Below are 16785 nucleotides of genomic sequence, written 5' to 3'. Positions count from 1 at the left end.
GTCCTCTTGAGCTTCTTTTCAAATACAATTTGTTTCATGTTGGTGAACGTTGTTGAATATTTGTAGCAACTTCATAAATTCCTTTAAACTTTTCAGTTTAGCTATGTGATTTAAACCTGTTCCATTTAAAAGGCAAATTTGCCAAAAGGGGCATACATAAGAAAATTTTAGCTTTTCCTCTTTTTTTTTTTTTCTTTTAGTTGACCTTGTTAAACAAAAAAACTACTTGAGTCCACCTTCCACAGACTGGAGGAGGAGATAAATAAACACTTTCTCTCCTAATTGGAATTGGGCATCTTGCACATTTGGCTTAGATGGGCTGATGGTCAAGATCCCAGAGCCCACCAACAAGACAATGTTTTTGGGTGAGCACAGCATGTTCATGGCACTTGATCTACACAAGACCACCAAGAGCAGAAATTTCTGGTCAATTATAGAGACTCATTGCTACTCATCACGAATGCAACCTTATCATTTCTCACAGTACAATACTCCAGGCCCTTGATAGGAAATCCTCTTGCCATCCCAGGGACAGGGAATACTGATGCAGTTTACGTATGTGATTTGAGTAACAGGTATTGTACAAAGGAAAGATAACATCCTGAGGGTTCCTCGTCACAGCAAGGGGTCCCTGTGATTAGAGCCTGTCCTCCAGAACTTTCAAACTCTTTTGAATGTTCTAGATGCCTTTCCTATTCTTAGTGCAAACCAAGGAAATAAGCCAGAGTTAAACCACGTGGCTGGAAATTAATTTGGAATCTAGGATGTTGTCTTTTTTTTTTTTTTTTAAAGATTTTATTTATTTATTTGACAGAGAGAGATCACAAGTAGGCAGAGAGGCAGGCAGAGAGAGAGAGGAAGGGAAGCAGGCTTCCTGCTGAGCAGCGAGCCGGATGCGGGACTCGATCCCAGGACTCTGGGATCATGACCTGAGCCGAAGGCAGCGGCTTAACCCACTGAGCCACCCAGGCGCCCCTGGAATCTAGGATGTTGTCTTAAATGTAACATCCATCCTAGTAGGAGAAATGATATAAAATATCTTCTGTCAATATTTGTTGTAGCTGTTTTCTAATTTACTCTGGGACTTGTCCTCTCAGCATGAATGGAGTTGGCGCCCCCAAAACAAGAAGGGCTTTAACTTATTTTTCACCAGCAGAGTCAGAGATCACTTGGGAAGGTGGGGGCCTAATAGCCAGGCATTCACCATGATCCTTTCCAAGTGATCTTTCTGCCTTCTGGAAAAAGGGAGAGCACAGAAGCCCATGAACAGCCTCTTACCAGAGAGAAACATACCCAGGGAAGGAGACTTTAAAATCCCAACTCTGTTGGGGCGCCTGGGTGGCTCAGCGGGTTAAGCCGCTGCCTTCGGCTCAGGTCATGATCTCAGGGTCCTGGGATCGAGTCCTGCATTGGGTTCTCTGCTCAGCAGGGAGCCTGCTTCCCTCTCTCTCTCTGCCTGCCTCTCTGTCTACTTGTGATCTCTCTCTGTCAAATAAATAAATAAAATCTTTAAAAAAAAATAAAATAATAAAATAAAATAAAATCCCAACTCTGAGAAGTCATTCTCTTATTTTGATTGATCCAATTTCTATGTCAAATTTCCATGTGGTTGAGGTGAACAAAACAGCAAGTTGGACTACTTGTTTTGTGCTAGGAAACCTATCCAGCTTAACAGAAGACCCCATGGAAATAGTGAGGGAAAAAAGTAACTTTAGAAGAAATTACCTGACAAAATCAACCCCAGCAGAAGGCTGTGGCATACTCTGGAAAACTAACACAACCATGATAAAATAGGAACTGGTTGAGAGCAGGGCAGTTAGTGACTGGGTCCTGAGAGGTCCAGTGGATCCCAGGGAACTAGGAGTCATCATGGTAGTAGACTCTCTCTAAGATCTCAGTTAAAAGACACTTGCTATGCAATGTTCATAGCAGCAATGGTCACAGTCTCCAGTCTGTGGAAAGAACCAAGATGCCCTTCAACAGATGAATGGATAAAGAAGATATGGTCCATATATACAATGGAGTATTATGCCTCCATCAGAACGGATGAATACCCAACTTTTTTATCAACATGAATGGGACTGGAGGAGATCATGCTGACTGAAATAAGTCAAGCAGAGAGAATCAATTATCATATGGTTTCACTTATTTGTGGAGCATAAGGAATAACATGGAGGACATTGGGTGAAGGAAAGGAGAAGTGAGTTGGGGGAAATCGGAGGAGGAGAGAAGCCATGAGAGACTGTGGTCTCTGAGAAACAAACTGAGGGTTTTGGCGGGGGGTGGGGGGGTAGGGATTGGGTGAGCCTGGTGGTGGGTATTAAGGAGGGCATGAATTGCATGGAGCACTGGGTGTGGTGCATAAACAATGAATTTTGGAACACACACACAAAAATTAAATTAATTTTTTTTTTTAAAGTCACTAGGTAAGGAAAGTCTCCTACACTGTGGGGAGAGAAGCATAATCTCTCCGAACCCTTCCCTCTTGGAGAGGCTGATCAAACAGTGAGAGATGAATTGGAGGGAAGAGAAGGAAGACTTAAAGATTGAACTATGAAGCAGATTACTCTGCCATCCCCATCTCCAAGTGAAGGCTATTCTGGCAAGAGATCAGGGAAATGGAGAATTTAGACACTAAATAATAATCTGTAGGCGATTCCAAGAAGGAAAGCAAATAATGGGAAAGATTTAGGGTTAAGTGTCCTTCTGGCACCAAAATGTGAATTCTAGATTCGTTTTTTAATTAGAGAAAGTGGCATCACATTACAGTACTTATTCTCTATTTTTCACATCTGCTAGCCAATAATTTACTAAGACTTCAGACAAAATAGTTGATTGTATTATAGAACAATATGAATGACACATGTTAAGTGGGAAATAAAAAGTAGGTTACAAACAGTATATGCAGTATAAATCCACTTTTGTTTTTTAAAAGCTTAAGCATTATATAAAAAGATGCTCAATAGCATTAGTAATCAAGTTAATGCAAATTAAAACACAATGAGATATCACTGTAGATCTATTAGAATGTTTGTTGTCGTCATTGTTACAATAGCAGATGCTGGCAACGATTAGAGCAAGTAGAATGTTCATTCATTGCTGGTGTGAATGCAAGCAAAAAACAATTTGGCAGTTTTACTTTATAAAGGTTTTGTGGGTTTTTTTTTTTAACTCTATAAAGTGAAGGGTATTTTTATACTTCATTTTTCAATAACTTATAAAGCATAAAATTTTGCTTTATAAAGTTAAACGCATCTTGCAATCTGGTAATCTTACTCCTGAGTATTTACCGAAGAGAAATAGAAAAATGTATGTTCACACAAAAACTTGTCATACGTGTTTATAGTGACTTTATTTGTAATTGCCAAAGCTCAAATGTTCTTCAGCAGACAAATGGATAAACTTAATATATCCAATGGTATATCACACAACAACAACAACAACAAAAAACCTCACAAACTACCAATATATGCACTAGCATGGAAAAGACTCAATCAGTAAAGTTAGGAGAAAGAAGGCTATATACTATATAATTCCATTTATAAGGCATTCTGGGAGGGCAAAGTATAGTGGCAGAAAATATGTCAGTGGCTGTCAGGGGCTGGATGGAAGGAGAGATTGACATGAAGGGGACACAAATAATTTTTTTTAAAGATTTTATTTATTTATTTGACACAGAGAGAGAGAGAGAGATCACAAGTAGGCGGAGAGGCAGGTAGAGAGAGAGAGAGAGAGGAGGAAGCAGGCTCCCCACTGAGCAGAGAGCCCAATACGGGGCTCGATCCCAGGACCCCGGGATCATGACCTGAGCTGAAGGCAGAGGCTTTAACCCACTGAGCCACCCAGGTGCCCCAGGGGACACAAATAATTTTTGTGGGTTCTGGAAATGTACTATATTTTGATTGATTGATATAGACTTTGCTAATGACCTGAATTTCATTTTTAAAACTTCTATTTTTATTATTATAATGATTACATATTTTATTTTATAAATGCAAAGAAGTAGAAACTACGGTTCTCTAAGTTTTAATAAATGCATGCAGTTGTGTAAATGCTACCTGAATCTAGCTTCCTAAATACCATCCTCCACTAAATAGAACAAGAAATCTTTGGGAAAAAAAAAAAAAAGATTCCAAAGCTCAGGCAGGGAAAATACCAAATGAGCCTGGAATATCTCATTGTACCAGAAAATTCAGATTTGTTCAACAATGAAAGAATGACGGCGCCCTATCAAAAGGACACAGGAGACATCTGTAGAGGGCTCCCCACTGACCAAATCTTGGACAATTTAGACATCAAAATAAATAATGGTAGCAATGGATTATAGCCCATCGAGTAAAATAGAAATCCATGACATACATACACACAAGAAAGCTCTTCTTCCTTACAGTAGAATGCCTACTTATTCAATATAGGAGAAATAAAAGAGTTTAAAAATCTTCAGTGAAGGCTAAAACAAGTATGTCAAACATTGCTGAGCAATGATATATTTATATAGCTTCACAGTGGAGTCACCTAGAGGACACCACCCTAATCAAGTGATCAAAATTAATGTTATCAATAGTATGTGTCTTGATATATTGATACAAAAAGAAGGACATCCCATCACTTCTGTGATTTTCATGACCAAAATGCACAACTAAATATGAGGAAACAATGGACAAACACATACTGAGGACAGCCTATGACATAATAGCTATATTCCTTAAAAATAACAGGGTTAAGAAAAACATAGAAAGGCCAGGGTATTATTTCAGTTTAGAGGAGACAAAGAGACAAGGCAACTACATGCAATGTCTACCTTTGGATTAGATCCTTAATTAGGGAAAAATAGAAATAAAGCATTACAGGAGCATTGATAAAATTCAAATATGAACTATGGATGAGATAATAGCACTTAATCTATGTTAAATGTCCTGATTTTGACAATGGGAAGTGTAACAAAGTATTTAGGAGGAAAGTTGACATGTCTCCAATTCATTCCTACATGCTTTAGAAAAAAAAAAAAAAACGTATTCAGTGTAGATAGATAGAATGATAAGGCGAATAGAGAAATAGGTAAAAAATTAATGAGGCTGCATAAAGGCATATGGAAGATGTATGTATTATTGCAATTTTTTGCAAATTTAAAATTATGTCAGAATTGGCTATACAATATAATGGTAGGAATGTACTAGAGTTGGTCTGTACCACTCACTTATTCCCAGTGAGCAAGCAGACAGGCAACCTTAGGGGAAGTTGCCAGAATGTTTACAGGAACCCTAGGTGCTTCTTAAATCTGGTGGGATCTGGGCGCCTGGATGGCTCAGTGGGTTAAGCCGCTGCCTTCAGCTCAGGTCATGATCTCAGGGTCCTGGGATTGAGTCCCGCATCGGGCTCTCTGCTCAGCAGGGAGCCTGCTTCCTCCTCTCTCTCTCTGCTTGCCTCTCTGTCTACTTGTGATCTCTCTCTGTCAAATAAATAAATAAAATCTTAAAAAAAAAAATCTGGTGGGATCTTTATCCAGTATAGGTGGTATCATTTGTAGCTTTATATCCCTGTGAAGACTTGAGACCTATTTTCAACTGAGAACATGCTGGGTTACTGCTTTATTTATAGATCTGTCCCCCAAACTTTCCATGTATTTTGCTATTCCAAAAAAGGTGATTTATTGGCCTCGTATATATACTCTCTACAAACCTAAATCCCCATTGCACTGTATTTTGCCTGGTCTTAAATGTGTAGGACAGAAATGAGGCCAGAAGTTGTGTGGGAATATTAATCAGCTGAAGAAAGACTGTATGTGCATTAAAGTTGTAGTATCTCCAAATATTCTTCTAGTCTGGGCTGAGGACATAAAGGGACATGTGGGAGCCTTATGGACTTTTCTTATCCCTAAGTACATATCACCAGTTCCTCCATACTCTTAAAGCTTTATCTTACCTCAAGCAATGAGGAAAGATAAAAACTAAAATAAATAAAAATAAATAAAATTTATTTTAGTGACTAAAATAAATAAATATAATTCTGCAGTAAAAAAATTGACATTAGCATGGTGTAATGGAGATACAGCAGAATTTGGTATCAAAATAACCGGATACAAGTTTTGGTAAACCACCCCATCTTTCTGTTTCCTTTTCTTTATAATAGAACACAATTTCCAGTTTTTGGAGGTAACTAGAAAGTTCTTATACAACAAAGAAAGCAAATGAAAGATGATAACCATAAAGGAAAAGGTTGATAAATTGGACTACATTAAAATTAAGAATTGTTAATCAGAAGACACAATGAAGAAAGTGAAAGAGCAAGCCATAAACCAGAAAAAAAAAATGTATCTTTAATAAAAATGACAAAGCACTTACATCCCAAATATATTAAGAACTCCTACCAATCAATAAGAAAAGACAGGTAACCCAATAGTAAAAAAAAAAAAACAAGCAAGGGATTTCAACAGCTACTTAAGAAAAAAGAATACCCAAGTGGTAATAAACACATGAAAAAGGGCTCAATCCCATTGGTAATAATCAAAGAAATGCAAATTAAAATAAGATAGTACTATATTTCCCCACCCTAAAGTGTGAAATTAAAGACCAAATAGCAATGTGCTAATGAGTAGCCAGAACAAGAATATTCATTTATTACTAATGGAGATATAAATTGATATAAACAAATGAAAACAATTTGACATTATCTAGTATGTACATTGTTTGTGACCCAACAATTCTACTACCTGATGTATTTACCCTAACATACGCATATGCGCACTCCAGAACACAAGTAGGAGAAAGTTCATAAAAGCATTATTTACATTACCCAAAACCTGGCAATGATTCAAATATTCATCAATAGTAAAGGGATAAATAAGTTGTGGGATATTCATTCAATGAAAATACTTCATTGCAATGAAAATGAATGAACTAAAGCTGGAAACAATATCAATATATCTCCAAAACATTACCTTGAGTGAGAGAAGCCAGGCTCCAAAGAAGACATAGAGTACATTCTATTTAAGTCAAGTTAAACAAACAAACAAACATTACAGTGTTTGAGGATGCATGTGTGGGTGGCAAAATTGTAAAGAAAAGCCAGGAAGTGTTGGTGGTTCCCCATTGGGTACAGGTTGGCGTGAGAGTTGAGGAGGGCAGGAGGGGATCTGGGCATTCTGACAATGTTTCATGATTAGGAGGTGGCTCCACAGTTGATTGTCATAATTCCTTGAGTTGTACATGTTTTGTGTAGTTTATTGTATTCATTATATTTCATAATAAAGAAATTAACTTTTATTTTAAAGGACTTAATCTATCAGTCCTGTCAACATCAAACATCTGTTATGAGTCAAGTAAGAAATGTAGGGCATTTTTAAAACTACAAGTTACCATATGTCTATAGTATCATTATTTTTAGTAATAGCAACAGGTAAATACTTATAAAGAACCAAAGAGCCATTCTTAACAATGGAAGTATTCAAGTAGCATATACTCAATTGAAAAATCACATTTCTAAGGGCATAATGGCTACTAGCCGAAAGCTCTGTTAAAATAAATTCATCCTGTCTAGACCAACTCAGCATCAAAAGTGAAAACAGATGACTTAGCTATTTCCTTTTCTTTTAAAATATGGCTAATAATGCTCACTGATAGGGCTTTGGGGCTAAATTATGTGAAGATTAAGTAAAAAAGCTCAAGGTAAGAATTTTAAACCAAGGAGGAAAATTTCAAATTGAAAATCTAGAAGCATTACAGAAAATATGTTTCTTCTTGCTTCTTGTGTATAGCTGATGTTTATTTTAAATAGTTACTATTTATTATTATTGATAACATCTATAATATGAATAATTAAAAAATACTAATTATATATGCTGAATTTCAGAAAATGTTTTATTTAATGTCGTTCACTTTGTGAACTTTGTGAGACTCTTTTCTTCAGTTCTCTACACCCTACCATGTCTACAATCTGTTATCTATTATTATTAATGAATTATTAATACATTACTTTCATAATGCTATTCTCTCTTCAGTGATTTAGTGACATACATAAACACAGACCTTTTATGGAAGAAATTATTTGTATATCTCCTTGGAGTTGTATACTGTAACCCTTGGAATAATCCCCAACTTCCCCTTTTCTCCCTCCACAACAAATCAATCACCTGGTCCTCCTGATCGTACTTTTGTTTTGTTTCTTAAAAAATCTATGGATTCTGTATTTTCTTCCTTTTCACTGGAAATGGGTTTAATGCTCTCCTATGAGCTATTAAAATGACCTCCTCACTGGCTCTTCTGCTTCTAATCTCTCTCTCCACAAATTTATTCTTCACATGAAACACTTTCCAAAACACAAGATTCGATCCTGTCAGTCCCTCTCTTTGAAATTTCGATGGCTTATTCAGCTTCTGGTTTCCTCTCTTGCCACCCATCCCTCCCAGACATTCTCATGAACTCCAGGCATACCTAAAGCTATCATTACCCTGAACCTTGGGCATTGTCCTAACCCAGACTTCCTGGCCTGGGTAAGCTTCCCATGTCTCTCCACTGGCACACAGTAGGAATTCAATAAGAGTTCATCAGCTCTAGGGCTATTACACCTGTATGGAAATACATCTGGCTCCCCCAGGCATTAAATTGTTTTCTGCTTTGGGCTCCCAAAGTGATTTGTTCCTATCTCGATCATTGCTTTCTATCTCTTTCTTCTTTAAGACCAACAGCCCTATTTTATTGACCTTTTTTATTAGAACAGCACCTAGCATATTGTCAGTGTTCAGTAACATGTAACTCTTTCTTCTTCTTTTTTCTAATCTTTAGGGAACATAAAAGCAATGGTAGCAAATGAATAAGGACACTCCTTTGGGGGACCTATTGACGGCTGCTGCTAGAGGAGAAGGGACCCCTTCATTTCAGCCTTTCCATTGTTCGGATATTCAGTATGTAATAATGAGATGTTTCCTCTGTACCAGTCACTGTGCCAGGTACTGGGCCACACTGAGTCATAATCCTGTCGTCAGGACAGTCCACACCTGGTGGAATAACGGAGCTATCAGGAGTGGGTCTGAGCACAGTAGCTTCCCGTTTGCCTTCCCTCACAGCAGATGCCTGGAATATCCCATTCCAAAAGGATCAGCTTTTCTTTTTTTATCTTCGCCTTTAAAATAGCTCCTTTCATCCTCGATGCTCATAAAAGCATTTCTCAGCTCCTCTGTCACTTGACCTGAGGTTTTCCAAGTATCCCCCGAAGGATCTGATTTGAAAAGAGGCATCTTCGGTTGTGATGATGTGAAATTGATCCTTGGTCACGTGTTCTCCCTACTCAGACAGCAACAGTAACCACCATCCTATTAAGTGGCGCCAATTACGCTGGAGAGCCCATCATATGTCCTTGGTGTGAGCTCGCCCTGTTTGAATGAAACCCTTCAGATTACAGGCCTTGCTGAGAGTAAATAATCACAGACCATCAAGTAAGCTTTCCTCTGCAAACAGTTCTAAGGGTGCATGGAGCAAGATATGATGCTAAAGTCTTCCTTTTGCTTAAGAAAATGACCTTCTTAGGGCACCTGGGTGGCTCAGTGGTTGAGCCTCTGCCTTCGGCTCAGGTCATGATCTCAGGGTCCTGGGATCAAGTCCTGCATCGGGCTTTCCCGGCCGCGGGGAGCCTGCTTCCTCCTCTCTCTCTCTCTCTGCTTGCCTCTCTGCCTGCTTGTGATCTCTCTCGGTCAAATAAATAAAATCTTTAAAAAAAAAAAGAAAGAAAGAAAATGACCTTCTTTTCTTTTCTTTTTTTTTAAATTTTATTTTAAATATATTTATTTATTTGACAGCAGGAGGGATTACAATTAGGAAGAGAGGCAGAGAGAGGGGGAAAGCAGGCTCCCCACTGGGCAGGAAGCCCGATATGGGGCTCAATCCCAGGACCCTGAGATCATGACCTGAGCTGAAGGCAGAGGCTTATCCCACTGAGCCACCCAGGTGCCCTGACCTTCTTCTTTTCTGATGTAATTCATTTAATATTCTTTTAGCCCTAACAAAAAGATTTTAAGGAAAGGTTATATGTTAATTATTAAACATACACATTAAATTCTCATCTTCCAGACCAAGTTGAGAATAAAAGCCAAAGATTCTAGTTAACTGTATTTCTAGGTATGTCATTCATAGATGATCAACTTCCCAAGATTAAGAGTCGATAAAAATCCTGTAACATTGTAAATATGTGGATATAATTTAGCTTAGCTTCAAGGAAGCGTGAGTTAAGAGCCAACTTCAGATATTTCCTCACATGGCTTGAAATTCTCTTCATTTTGCTACTTTTCCTAAACTTAAATTGCATCCCAGGTTTATTTCTGTGAATGAGTTCTGCATTGAGAATGTGGATGCTCCAAGGGGTCCAGTTATTCTCAGCTCGGTAGGACTCAGCATCAGATTGGTTGTCGCCTGGAAAAATTGTAGTGAAAATTAGCATCAGATAAATCTCCCCTTGAATCTAGCTGAAAACAGAGGCAGTCCAATAAATGCAGTTTTAGTTAATAATGAGCTAAAAGAAGCGGTAAATGTAGAGGGAGGAATACTGTAAAGAGTAGATTGGATGGTTTCTAATGAGGGGCTTTGGGTACCAAAGGAAAACGTAAGAATATCCAGAACTCAGAGGAAAGGTTATTAAGTAAGTCGCTTTCAGCAGCAAGTGGCAGAAAACGTCAGATAAGATTGGCTCGCACCGAAGTCAGGTAGACCACAAAGAGTTCAGCTCCGTCTCCCTGCCGTCTCTTGCCTTTCTCTTGCCTTTCATGCATCTTCAGCCTCGGAGCCAGGCGGGCCATCACAAGTCCAAGTGCCAATTCCAGATCCAGCACAACAATGTCCAGAGGAAGATGGCACTGTCCGTTCCCGGGGAGTCACGAGATGGCTTTCCCCAAAGTTCCTGGGCAGACTTGCCCAAGCTGCTGTACTGTTGAAATTAGGTCAGAAACAAGGGCCTGTATTAGTCTCTGGCCAGGGGAGTGAGAATGTCACGATTGCTTCGGAAGCTAGAGATGGGGCCAGTATCGCTTCCAGCATCTAGCCCCTCGAGGAGGATGGAGCCCTAAACAAAAGTGGAGTTCCATTAGCACAGAAAGAAAACCAAATCAATGACTAAGAAACCTAAATCTATAACCTAATCAATAACCAAGAAAATTGGCAGCCAGCGTCTGCTACAAGGGATGAAGAACACGCATCTATGAAGTGGAAGAGAGAGGAGAAGACACAAGAGGGGAAGGCTCCCAATACACAGCTCGTGACTGTCAAGCTCTTCCCCGGAGCTCAACTCTGGCTTTAAACTCCTCTTTAATTAATATCCATTATCACTGTATACCAGTCACAGCAACACCTGCCAATAAGACCCACTAATAGAAGCACTCTACTAATGAATTATCTAGGTAGACTACCTAGGGCGTTATGCCTCCTTTTCCCCACCAAAGCTAGTATACAACAACTGTTTCTTGTACCAATGATTTCACAGACAAGATACAACAGGACCCCTGCAATTTCGTGAAGTGTTAATCTGATACATGCATGGATATCTAGTGTTTTATGATTTAATACGAAGAGGGGATTATATGTTGCTTAATTTGCTATTTAATGCATGGTCATTAGTTCCATTTTTTTTTTTAAGATTTTATTTATTTATCTGACAGAGAGAAATCACAAGTAGGCAGAGAGGCAGGCAGAGAGAGAGGAGGAAGCAGGCTCCCTGCTGAGCAGAGAGCCCGACGCGGGGCTTGATCCCAGGACCCTGAGATCATGACCTGAGCCGAAGGCAGCAGCTTAACCCACTGAGCCACCCAGGCGCCCCAAGTTCCATTTTTTAAAAAAAAGATTTTATTTATTTATTTGACAGACAGGGATCACTAGTAGGCAGAGAGACAGGCAGAGACAGAGAGAGGGGGAAGCAGGCTCCCTGCTGAGCAGAGAGACTGATGTGGGGCTCTATCCCAGGACCCTGGGATCATGACCTGAGCCGAAGGCAGAGGCTTTAACCCACTGAGCCACCAAGCGCCCCAAAAGTTCCATTTTCTAGTATTCTGGTATCGTGTCTGGTATCATCCATTTACTTATTCAAATAATATTTATTATCTACATATTTTATGCCAAGCATTAGTCAAAACTCCCAAAATACAAAGTTTGGTGAAAACAAAGAGTTCACATGAACGAATGGATAAGTAGGCTTAGAAGATTTAATTTTTTTTTAAAGATTTTATTTATTTATTTGACAGAGAGATCACAAGCAGGCAGAGAGGCAGGCAGAGAGAGAGGAGGAAGCAGGCTTCCTGCTGAGCAGAGAGCCCATGCGGGGCCGGATCCCAGGACTCTGAGATCATGACCTGAGCCGAAGGCAGTGGCTTAACCCACTGAGCCACCCAGGCGCCCCAGAAGATTTAATTTTTTAAGAGATATCCATATTTTAAAAATCATTCAAATGAAACCAGATCTTGTGAGAAGAAGAAGAAGAAGAAGAAAAAAAGCCAATTTTTCTTCAAAGGGAGAAATTGCCTGATGCATAAGTAATATTGTGTTTTAAGAATTATTTTCTTAAAAGCCTCTTGTGGATAGGAGTTTGCATTTTGGAGGAAGCTGTTGGGAAATATAAGGCTCACTCAGTCTCTGTTGCCTTATCTCCATAGATGGTAAACAATGTGCCCAAACCGATGACATCATCTACCATTACACCTTTGTAAATAGTTATCTCATTATCAAATGTGACTAGAAAAACGAAAGGGGGAGAAACCCACAGATTTAGCAACAAAGCATACATTTTAAAGAACTGTATTGGTGTTTCATAAAATGTAGGAATTTTGACTGCGAAGATCGTGGAGGCAGGAGCTATTTTTTAATAATTAGTTAATTTATGCAACTTCTTAGTGTTTCCCACAATATTTTATAAACATTTGCTTGCATATTTTTCACTGAGAATAATGGAAAGAATTCATATCTTAGGGCACCTTGGTAGCTCAGTCAGTTGGGCGGCAGACTCTTCATTTGGACTCAGGTCCTGGGATCGAGCCCCACGTTGGGCTCTGTGCTCAGTGGGGAGTCTGCTTGAGGATTCTCTCTCACTTCCTCTCCCTCTGTGCCCCCCCACTTTCTCTCTCTCTCTCTCTCTTAAACAAATAAATAAATAAATCTTTTAATAATTCTTTTATAAAAACGAAGAATTCATTTCTCACTGTCCAATTGTAAAACTTTCCTGTGAAGTCTGCGTCTTACTTATTTTGGGGAAAATTCAAAGTAAGGCCCTAAGGGCTAGAAACAAAAGTACAATTTTGAAACTACTCTCAACCAAAAATGCATTCAAATGGCATCTTCTATTTATATGCAAAAATCTTAAAGTTACGTGACATGAAAGCAGGATAAATTATGTAAACTCACAAGAAGTATAAGTGCATCCTTCACATCTGACTCAGTTCAACCTGATTTGATTAAACAAATGCAGTGCCAAAGCCCAGATGAAGGTTAATGAGGGTGTGACTAAAGACACTGGCAGTGAGAACAGCAAGACAATTAAGCAATATTGCTGCACAGGATAAAATACAAGCTCCTCAGCAAGACATGAAAGGCGCTTCACAGTCTGGCTTGTGTGTGATTGATTGCCTTTCCTGCCTCATGTTTTGCCAAACCACCCCACATTCCACCATTGAACACCATCTGAGGTTCCCAATATCCTTCACACCTCCTTGTCTTTTACCTCAACATTTTATTTTGAATATTTTCAGGTTAACGTTTGAAGAATTTTATAGTGGGCACCCAGATGTCCGCAACCTAAATTCTATCACTAATATTGTATTGTACTTATTTTATTATGTATCCACCCATCCTATCTCTCTACACCTCTGTCCATCAGAGGAAATTGCAGTGACCAGTACTTTTCCCCCTCAACACCTCAGCATGTATGTTCACTAATGAGAGATCAGTACTTACTTTCGACTGTTTATTTTCCTATGAGGTAAAATTTACATACAGTAGTAAAATGTACAAATCTTAAGTATACCATTCACTGATTTTTTTAAAGATTTTATTTACATATATTTAGGGAGAGAATGAGAGAGAGAGCAGGGGGAAGTTTGGAGAGAGAGAATCTCAAGCAGACTCCCCATTGAGCCTGGAGCCCACCATGGGGCTCCATCTCATAACCTTGAGATCACCAGCCCAGCTGAAATCAAGAGTTTAACGCTCAACTGACTGAGTTACCCAACCACCACTCCCCCCATTCACTGATATTTGACCAATGCCTATAATACAAACCCCATTGAGTTGTAGCACTTTACTATCATTCTAGGAATTTCCTCCACACTCTTTTCCAGTCTATTCCAGTCCGTCCTTCCAGAAGCAACCACCATTAAATTTTTTTTCCACCAGAGCTAAGATCAGTTTTTCCTGTCATAGAACTTCATGTAAATGGACCTATCCAGCGTATACTCATCTCTTACTGTTTTTGAGTATAGCTAAGTGTATAGTCATTCATTTCTTTTTCTCTGCTGAGTAGTATTCCTCTGCATAGATATCTCACAGTTTGATTATCCACTTTTCTGATGTCAGAAATCTGGGCTGTTTCCAGTATTTGGCTATCACAAATAAAAGTGCTATGAACATTCTTGGACAACTCTTTCTTTAGACATATGTTTTCATTTTTCTTGAGTAAATATTAGTGGAGCTGCTTGGTCATAAGGTAGGTATACATTTAACTTTATAAGTTGTACTATAAAGTTTTCTTGCCAAAGTAGTTTTACTATGTTACACTTCTCTACCAACGTATGTGTAAGAGTTCTGGTTGCTCACATACCTATCAGCGTTTGGTTAATTTTTTAACCATTTTTAATTTTAGATATATGCACATGTTCTGGGTGTATAGTGTCATCTCATAATTGTTTAGTTTGCATTTCTCTGTTGACTGATGATGTTGAGCCCTTTTGCATATGCTCACTGCATCTACCTAGACTTCCTTTTGTATTTGTCCAAATAGTTGGCTTTTTATTTTTTTTTATTTTTTTTTAAGATTTTATTTATTTATTTGAGAGAGAGACAGTGAGAGAGAGCATGAGCAAGGAGAAGGTCAGAGAGAGAAGCAGACTCCCACGGAGCCGGGAGCCCAACGTGGGACTCGATCCCGGGACTCCAGGATCATGACCTGAGCCGAAGGCAGTCGTCCAACCAACCAAGCCACCCAGGCGTCCCAATAGTTGGCTTTTTAATTGTCGAGTTATAGATCATTACGTATTTTGGTTACCAGTCCTTTCTCAGATGGGAGTTTTTTAAATGTTTTCTCTGTTATGTGGCTTACCTATTTCTTCTCCTAGTGGTATCTTTGATAATCAGAACTTTGTCATCTCATGAAGTCTAGTTGATCAAGTTTTTCTTTTATGACACTTGCTCTCCATATCTTAAGAAACTTTCACCAAGTCACAAAGATATTCTTCTATGTCCTCCCTTGAAATCTTATGGGTTTAGCTTTTATATTTAGATCTATAATCTAACTGGATTTACTTTTTTGTGTACAGTGTGAGGTAGAAATTAAGAATAATTTTTTTCCATATTGATGCATAGTGACTGTAGAACCATTTGCTGAAAAGGATTTCTTTTTCCTATAGGATTGCCTTGGTACTTCACCAAAATCAAATGACCTTCTAAGTGTAGATTTCTTTTTGGGTTTTCAAATAGAACAATTATGTTCTATTGATCTTGTTGATATTTATGCCAGTGCCATAATTTATTGATTATTGTATTTTATGGTAAGTTTTGAAATCATGTGATATAAATGCTCCAATGCTTTTCAAATTTGCTGTGCACTCCAGATCCTTTGTGTTTCCGTTTAATTTTAGAATCTGCTTGTTGATTTCTACAAAACAAAACAAAAAAAGACAACCTTCTGGAACTATAATTTGCATGGCATTGATCTATAGATCAATTTTGTACCATGTTCTTTCTTTTTTTTTTTTTCATGTTCTTTCAAAAGAATTTTTTTTTCTCAATGATTTTTGGTACTCTAGTCCTCCTGCCTGAAATATATTTTTTCTCATTTTTCTCATTTTCCAATACTTCTCCTGTTACGTCTTCCCAGTCAACTTTCTCTGCAGGTAGAATTAGTTGCTTATTCCTTCTTTTGAGCTCCTATAACAACTAGTTATAAATACAACACTAGGACTTACCATATTATATTATGATTGTTTTTGCTTACATATCTTTCTTCCAAACTACTCTGAAATGTCATGAGCAGGGACCAATATCTTATTTAGTTATTCTCCCTTACCTAGTATAGCAACTGGCACATAGTAAACTATCTTTAAATGTTTATCCATTAAACTCTTTATTGTGTGTTTTACTATATACCAGAGTTTGCATCTTAACTGGGGACACAGAAAGAAACATGTATACAGATAAATGAATAAAATCATTGCAGATAATGCTAAATGATATAAAGACAGTAAAACCGGGAAAAGAGGTAGAAGTGATCAGGAGCATGGTGCAACTACTTTACCTTAGATCATCGTAGAAGGTCTCTGAGGAAGTCACATTTGAGCTGAGACATAAATGATAAAAATGGAGCTTCCACAGCTTTGGGGGGGAAGAAACTTTCAGGCAGAAAGAACAGAAAATACAAAAGCCCTGAGGTGAAATCAAGCTTAGACCAAGGAAGGGACAATTACTGAGCAACAGTATGTCTAGCAGAGAAGGGTGTCTGGGAAAGCTTCACAGAGCTGAGGCTTGAGAAAATGAGTAGGTGTTATTCTGTAAGAGAAGTCAGAGGGAAAATATTCTAGGCAGAGGGAAAATATTCTAGGCAGAGGGA

The sequence above is a fragment of the Lutra lutra genome, chromosome 8 (genome assembly GCF_902655055.1).
Source record: "Lutra lutra chromosome 8, mLutLut1.2, whole genome shotgun sequence".
Lineage (NCBI taxonomy): Eukaryota > Metazoa > Chordata > Mammalia > Carnivora > Mustelidae > Lutra > Lutra lutra.
This window is presented reverse-complemented; position numbering follows the sequence as displayed.